The 8679-nt window shown below is 39.3% G+C and overlaps 1 non-coding gene across 1 annotated transcript; it reads right to left on the bottom strand.

The window, feature by feature from the left end:
- Positions 1-8306: 8306 nt before the first annotated feature.
- Positions 8307-8412, bottom strand: LOC141636285 (small nucleolar RNA R71). Its single transcript, XR_012540906.1, has one exon. It is a non-coding gene; the product is annotated as a small nucleolar RNA R71 (small nucleolar RNA).
- Between the last annotated feature and the right edge of the window lie 267 nt (positions 8413-8679).

Here is an 8679-nt window from a genome sequence, read left to right as displayed (position 1 = left end):
TCATACGATCTACGAAATCATTATATCATGTTATTAAACGCCACATTGTAAACACCCAACATGTTTTCGTTCCAACTAAAATTCTACATATATCATCAACCTTTCTTTCACATTCCCAACTTCCTACCTCAAACACCCAACAGTTACACACACTTCATCACATTCACACACCAGCTAACCAAACAACGCATTCGACCTTGACATACAACCCCCATGTGACCGGTTCAAAATTGTAGGGCGAGTTCGCGACTTCAGGACGTCTCCCAAGCCTTTGCATTAGCTCCTACAACCTTTACCCCGGGTTCATTTTAATTGACTCCCTATGTTCATTAGGTTCATTGGTTACAGGTTTCAGGATCGTCGCTCTGATACCATTTGTAACACCCCCATACTCCAAGTGCCTTACCAGGACCACTCAGGTATGAAGATATTACCATCTCGGTTACCCGAGGCATGATATTCATAAGACAATAACGAAAAAACTTAAATGATATAACTTTTAGTGAAAAGTACAACTGAAACCAAATCCCACAATACGGGTACAAGTTCTTAAAACCAACTGTCTACTGAAATACTGAAATGTTATAAAACTAAAAGACTACGGAAGACTTCTATCGTCGACGGTGGCACCTCCCGCCTATCCTAGTACTCAACTCAAACCCGCTCAATTATCGCTCACCATCCCGAATGGATCACCGCAGTTTACAAAACAACAATCGGGTCAAGACTAATCACACAACTCAATATATCATCAATAAGATAAATAGATGACTTAATCGTCACACACACAACCACACCAATTCCAACAATCTCAATCACCGATCGTCCACCGGACCAATCGCCAAATGGGCGACCGCACCGTACCCACCAAATCCCCGCTCCTCATAACGAGCGATAACCCTGTCCATTAATGTGCACATCCCCTTCTGTGGCGGGTTCCACGAAGGGCGAAACTAGGGCGTGAAGCCACTCCCGCAAGTGACCCCACTCAGCCGAGGACACGCCTCGAGAACCAGAGACAAACAATCACAATCAACAACCGTCACAATACAATTACTATATTATTTAATCAACCACAACACATCAACAATCATCCCATTATGGGACTAATACTGAGTAGGAAATCCTACCTGGAAAGCACAACTATCAGACGGTCTCTACAGCTGAATAAAAAAGCTTATTCTACGAACCCTCCTCCTATCATACAACATACAAATGCTACCAAATCACAAACTACTCAAAAACCCCCAAATCCCTGGATTAGGGTTTAACCAACTTAAAGGAAAGACAACAAAAAGGGTACATAGATCTTACCCTTGACGCAAGGTTCTCAACGCTATAACAAACGATGAAAATAGACCTTCCAAACTCCGGGGTTTGCTAACAATGCGATTAAGATGATGAACGTACTTGCTTTCTCTCTTTAACAGTAAATTACGTTTTGCAAAAGTGTTTAGTATAATGACGAAGAAGGTTATATATCTTAATCGCATAATTAACAAAACCCGAGAAAAACTGTAACACCCGATTTATGAAGGAGCCTTTAGCAAGACATTCCCTAATAAACCGGACTGTTACCTCTCGGTTTCCCGAGGTAGTGAATAACAAATTAAACTCCAAGGCAAAATATATAATTACTTTAACTTAATTATTACAAAACCTCTTTTACATCAAATTACAAGGAACTAACATAAATGAAAGTGAAAGTCTTCTAAATGATGATCTAGCTACTAAGTCTTCTGATCCAGTGTCTCACGCCCATCAAGCTCCCAGCCTATCTCATAAACCTGTCAAGCCTGCTCCCCAATATTTGGATCGTCACAGGTGTTCACGAATACACAGGGTCAACCACGAGGTTGAGTAGGGAATACAATGAAACAACAAAATATGATATGCATGCTCCTCCGTCACCTCCATCTCCAACTCAACTCATATCTCATAACCCGGAACACCCAACCATACCGATCCCCGGTAGACTATATATCGACCGTAGCCGATCTCGCGCCACTCACTTTTGAGGACACCAGGGCAAGTCCTGCAGAACCCGCCTGGGCCTTATCACAACATCATCTTCACCACACCACATCACCACAACATCCTCCATCTCCAATGCATATGAATGCTCAAAAGAAATTAATGCAACACAATATATATATCTTTGAACTGATCAATCATAAAATCATGCCGGTTACCAAATGTTGTGATAACATACTCAATACGATCAATTCAGTCAATCACCTTCCAAAGATATGAATCATAACGTAAATCAACAGCCACGAAGCAGGTCAACGTTCACAGTTTGGTCATACGAAACACAAACAAGTCAACACAATTCAACATCAACAATAATAAGTCAAGTGTATTTCCCTACCTTTTCGCAATCCAAGCACACACAAGCAATCACTTATGACCCTTCACTTATCCATCACCTACATAACATAATTATGTATAATTACCATCTACTCAGTCAATTAATCATGCACATAACCTAGACTCATCATAACTTAATAGGAATATCAATTTAAAGAACAAACACGACTTTTCCTGATTTTCCTGCTCATGGCAGACTCGGTATAAAATGAATAACTAATTCCAGAAAATTCGAATTGATGCAAGGCCAATTGAATTGGAACCCCATGAGTCTTAGCTACAATTTATATCTAACGTGTTTTTCTCAAATTCCAAACTTATCAAGGGTTTTCAAACTTATTTCCAAAAACTGACAGAAACCGTCGCATAAAAAGTATTGATTCATAAAACGAGTTTGACAAATGATTCTTAAGTAAAACCAACGCCTAACTCATTTAAACTCTTTAAATTAAATATATGAAAAATACCCAGCACCAATTCAATATGTAAATTATGTTTTAGAAGTAATCTTTCAGCCTCTACTGATTTGCGGACTTTTTAGATAGACGTTCACAAATAATTTCTTCAGAAAAAACTACACGGTGAAATGCTACCAATTTTCACAGGCATAAACTAGGCTTGGAATAAACATAAGTCTCTTCTTTAACTCTTTGCATCCCACGGCTTTAAGACAGGTAAAACACTCAAATAACACAGACCAACGAATCTGTAAATTGCTGTAACTATTCCATTCATTTATCTCATACAATTTATAATCAAAAACCCCTAAACCAGTTCTAGGGTTACGAAAATTATCCCAATACTACTATAATTATGCTAATAATTGAATAAAGAGGTAATAGGATAGTCTACTTACGAAATAGGATGAGAATAGGCTGAGAATTTGCCTCGCAATTCCTCACGCGACTCCCTTCACACACGGCTCCCTCTTCTCTCTTTTCTCTCTTTTCTCATGGTTAAAATGAATATGGTGATAGGGAGATTAGGGTTTGGTTAGATGGGTTATACATATAGGATAGGTGCTATTAAGACGATACGGGCCTAGCCTAGTTAGATTAATTAAAACCCGAGTCACATAATTACCCGAGTCACAAATACACTACACGACCCAGCTGGTAACTCGGCCTAATATAATATCATATTAAAATACCGGGTATTATAGTCTACCGTCCTTAAAAGAAACATCGTCCCGAAGTTTACCCTCTCTACCAACTAACGCAAATGAATTATGAAACGCATATACAAAAGTATGTAAGGCACCCACCAAATTGAATATTAAACGCAGTATTACAAAAACTCCCCGTAAATCGGCTACTCGATCGAGTACCCAAGGTACTCGATCGAGTACCCCCTTACTCGATCGAGTATCCTAGTTACTCGATCGAGTACCCAACAGGTCAGAAACTATTTTAAAACGCAACTCACCCTTACTCGACAGAGTAAGGCCTACTCGATAGAGTACCCAAAGACTCATAAATAGGGAGTATTACAGTAACCGACCCGAGCTGTCATTGACCTGACACAACCCGAACCCGTTTTGACCCGACCCGCGTTGACCCGACTCGTAACCGACCCGAGTAACCCGATTGCCACCTCTAAACGTGATAATAAGAACCAACCGGGACCGTAGGACATAAAATAAGATTTATATAGACATATTCAACAACTTTCCCATTTCTCCAAGGAGTTTCAATAATTAATGGGTAGTTACAGTTACAAAATCAAGTCACCTTGGCTAGGATAACTCGATGTCTTAAAACACAAATGAATGTTGTTCACACAGATATGTGGAATGCCTATTCATACTAATACTAATATTAGTTCTTTCATCATCTAGCGAATCACGTGCTTGTAATCCTTCATCGTGACACGTGCTAGCGAATCACGTCATCTTGAATTCTTGATTTAAGTAACAGACTAAGTGGAGTGTAAATTACTTGCTCTAAAGAAGCCTAAACTTCTAAGCCTAGCTCGTCTATCTTCAGGCTTTCAGTCTCCCCATTTTGATGCCTCTCTTTCCTCTTTACGTGGCATTTGTAGTGACCTGCCCAACAACACTAACATGAAGGCATCACAAACCATCAAACCAAGATAACTTGAAATAACATAAAAATCATTCTTTTTATCAAGCAATCATTTAGCATATCTTATAATCTCAATTATTCATAAGCAAATAAAAAATTAGGTTGTAAAATGATGAACTCGCTATCTTGTCCTCTCGTTGGCTGTCATGTGTGTTCTTTTATTGCGGACAACTTGATCATTCATCGTTTTATCTATCTCCTTCCTCTCCTTATCTCCTTGTTTGTTCACATATTCATCCCTTCCCTTACTCTCTCTCCCCATCTTTATCTTCCATCCTGTTGTTCACATATTGACTCATTTACGTTTCCTCCTCCTCCCTCTCCATATCCTTCATTCACTTGTTCCCTATTTCATCATTTCCCTTCCTCTCACCTTTCCACTGGTTTTATCTCTTTCTCTATCTTTCGCCACATATTCACTTATTCCCTTTTCCTCCATAACTATCCATCTCCCTCACTTTTGTTCAGACCCCCCCCTCTCCCTCTTGTTCACTTATTACACTCATTTCCTTTTCCTCCCCCCTCTCCATCTCCTGCACTTATTTATCATTTTATCCCTCTCTATTCAAGTCGTTCGCTCTTCTATTGAAGTTCAACTCGTCTTCTATTCAAGTGTAACGGTAAAAGCAAATATTATAATTTGTATCTCTTATGTTGAGTAACCCTAAAGTTTTCATATCTACGGTAAATTTCATGTCAAAACGTTTTAACAGCACTCAGAGAATTATCAGAGCATGAAACACAAATTGGGCATAGAGTAAAAGATTAAAACAAACACAACTTTAACAAATAAGACGTTTAAACATACCGAAAAGTGATTTAATTGACGGGCTCTTAGTCTTCGTGCTTTTCTTCTCTAGTTCAGCTGCAAAGGCATGAGCAGATGAATTGTCAAACTTCAGTCATGAAATCCAATCCAAAAGACAGGTAGGCACAGGTTCAAGACAACAACACTTCTCCTAGAACTTGATAATGATTCACAATTTCAAAGTGCTTAAAGTTCTTTCAGATTCCTGAATCAATACGAAAGCTTTACTAAATTTTTGAAACTTGATAATGATTCACAATTTCCAAAACAATAACCTTGGGCTTTACTAACTTTTTAAAAGTTGATAATGATTTACATTTTCCGAAAGAACCAATATCACATGACGACATTTCTAGCTAAGTAAGGCAGAAAATGTCGTGTACAAACATCCTTATAGATATGCTGAAATAAATATTACTCGCCCCCGTACAAGATGAAATTACCCCTCTTCCTTTCGCATCAAATTTCAACAAAATTGGCCCTTATCTTAATTTAGCAATTTTTTGGATTTAAAATGTCTTTATTGTGCTAGGAGAGGTAAGGTTGTGAGGTAAGGTCAATGACTTATATCTGTTTAAGCCAAATTCTGCATATTGGGCCAACAGAGGATTAGGTCCATTAGAGCTTGTATGATGAATTGGGCCAAGAAAACCAACGGCCACGAGGAGCCTGCACGCTGAAGTCCAATAGGAATCAAACACGGGCCTCCTTGCTATACAAGTAACCCACATCTTGTTAGGGTTTGGGTCCTATAAATAGTCAAGGAGAAGGAGGAGCTCATTTATGCTAGCTAGATTATCAGGCCATCTTCCTTGTAATCACTGATGCGTGTCTTTTATATGATGTTTTACACCCCATTTTACACCTATTTCAGAGCTCATTTATGTAGTTTATGCTACTATTCTCCCTATTTCCGTCTACTTTCGTGTTTTTGTACATTATTGCAGAAATGTGAAGAATCCAGCGGAAATAAAGCTAAATCCGTCCCCGAGTACCTTGCATTGCATTTGACGTGAAGTATTTACTCAAGAAACGAACTTGGTGCGCATTTCGAGGCCTGAAAGACAATTTTATAAAGAATTAGAAGCGGACTACCAGCTACTCCAGTCGATCGACTGACCTCCATGGTCGATCGACAAGAGCACGACTTACAGAAGCTGCTGTTTAGTGCAGACCAGTCGATCGACTGCCTTGCATGGTCGATCGACCATCACACGAGCGGATGCGCAAATTAAAGAAATAAAGGGGAATTCCAAAGCCCATTGTATATTAGGTTTAGGAATAAGTGTTACGTTATATTCCTATATAACGTAACCTGACATTATCAATTTTTCATTCAGTTTTGAGATTATCATCAATAATTAGGGTTCTTGAGATTATTCTCTTTCATTAATAAAGTTTCTATTTGCATTCCGTTTTGATCTTTCCTTTACAATTCCTCTATACGGTATTCTTCTGTTCTAATATTCAGTCTTATTGCTTTCGTTCGTAGTATAGAATTGCTAGGTTAGATCTCCCGAAGCCAAATTATTGTTTTATGTTAATTGTTCGTTTAATTAAATTAAGTATGAATTCGAATGTTTTAATTGTTAAGTTTATTGTTGTTATTATTTCCAGTATGAGTAGCTAAACCCCTTGTGCTAGGATGTAGGGAATCTGTAGAAGTAGGCGGCATTAGAATAGTGACCTGAAATCGCGCCATGGTCGATCGACTGGGTTCCTTGGTCGATCGACTGGCCACATGAGATATGCTTTGTTTTAATTAATTTAATTGTTATATTTGACGAATCGAGTGCACGCGACTTGTTGAATGGTTAGGAATTGACCGACCCAATAAAGATCGAAAGATAGGGAAGGGAGATAGCCTACCTAATTAAGACGACTAGATTAATGAGATCGAAAGATGAGTCAATTTAGCCTTTTAAATCACTTTTCAGGACGAAAGTTAGCATTAGTGATATTAGGGACCTGTAGCGAGATCGAAAGATGCTACCTGTTGAGAATGGACCGAGAGGACTTCTTATTTTCCCGTCTCACGTGATTGTTTTAGACCTACCTAGTATTCTGCCGCCGAAACTATAGTGAACCGACCATCTTAGCACCCTTTTTAATATTTGATTTCATCTTTTAATTTAGTTTACTTTACATTTACTGCCTTTAGTTATAGAACAACTCAATTCAAATCCCCCTCACACTGTTACCTTAAGACTAAAATTAGACTACTTTTAGTTGCATCGCCTCCTTGTGATTCGACCCCGACTGCCACTAGCTATAGTAGTAGTTTGGACTATAAATATTATTTTTGGTGCATACAACGACATGCATCAAATTTTGGCGCCGTTGCCGGGGAGGCAATTGTTTAAAATTTTTAGTTGTTTCTAATTTTAGTCTTTCTCTTAGTTTAAGGGACATCTGTTCCTTAAAATATTCTCATATTTTACTTGTAGTTTCTTCTTATGCGCAGGTCACAGGGTGGTGAATTACTACCGTTCAACCCTGAGATTGAGAAGACTTTGCGTGAGTTGAGACGATCATCTAGAGTATTACCGATAGAGGAAGAGCTGACTACTCTGTCTATCTACTACGAGAACGAGCTATTCGAGGAGGATCCACCTTCGTCACCTATTTCTACTTCCTCAGCTGAGACCGTCACATCTCCAGACATGGCCGAAGAAGCAAGTATAGCCACTCACTCTGAGCCGACAGCTGAGAATCTCTATAAGGGATTCACATTACCAGGGACGGATAGGAAATTCGAGCCGAAGCTGTCCTATATCAACTTGGTTGAGAGAAACCAATTCGGGGGAGCTGCAAATGAACATGCAGCTAAACATATGGAGATATTCATTGACTACTGCTATTCCATACCCCCACCAACCAGTGTGACCCAGGACCAGGTGAACGAGACTATGTTAATATTCTCTCTTCGTGATGCTGCAAGGGAGTGGTACCGAGACCTGGATCGAGCTGCTAATGGGATCACTGATTGGAATTCGCTGGCCTTAGCATTTTACAAGAAATATTTCTCTGCCTCGAAGACAAATGCCATTAGATCTCAGATCACGAGCTTTAAACAGGGTACTGATGAGAATTTTCATGAGGCGTGGTTCCGTTTCAAGAAGCTGGGCAAACTATTCCGCAGCATGGGTTCGAGAAATGGAGTCTATGCAATCAATTTTATAATGGGGTTTATGACGATCAGAGGGCTATCCTGGATGAGGCAGCTAATGGTAGATTCCAGGAGAATGTTGGAGAAACTAAGGGGTGGAAAATTATAGATGATTTGGCCACCCATAAAGCTGAGTATGGAAATTCCAGGGGAAATCAAAGGAGAAGTGCTGAATCCCCTTCAGTAGTTGCATTAGAGGCTCTTACGGCGAGATTTGATAAGTAAGAGTTGGGAGGAGCATCAAAAGG

Source organism: Silene latifolia, chromosome Y (genome assembly GCF_048544455.1).
Source record: "Silene latifolia isolate original U9 population chromosome Y, ASM4854445v1, whole genome shotgun sequence".
NCBI classification, from domain to species: Eukaryota; Viridiplantae; Streptophyta; class Magnoliopsida; order Caryophyllales; family Caryophyllaceae; genus Silene; species Silene latifolia.
This window is presented reverse-complemented; position numbering and strand designations above follow the sequence as displayed.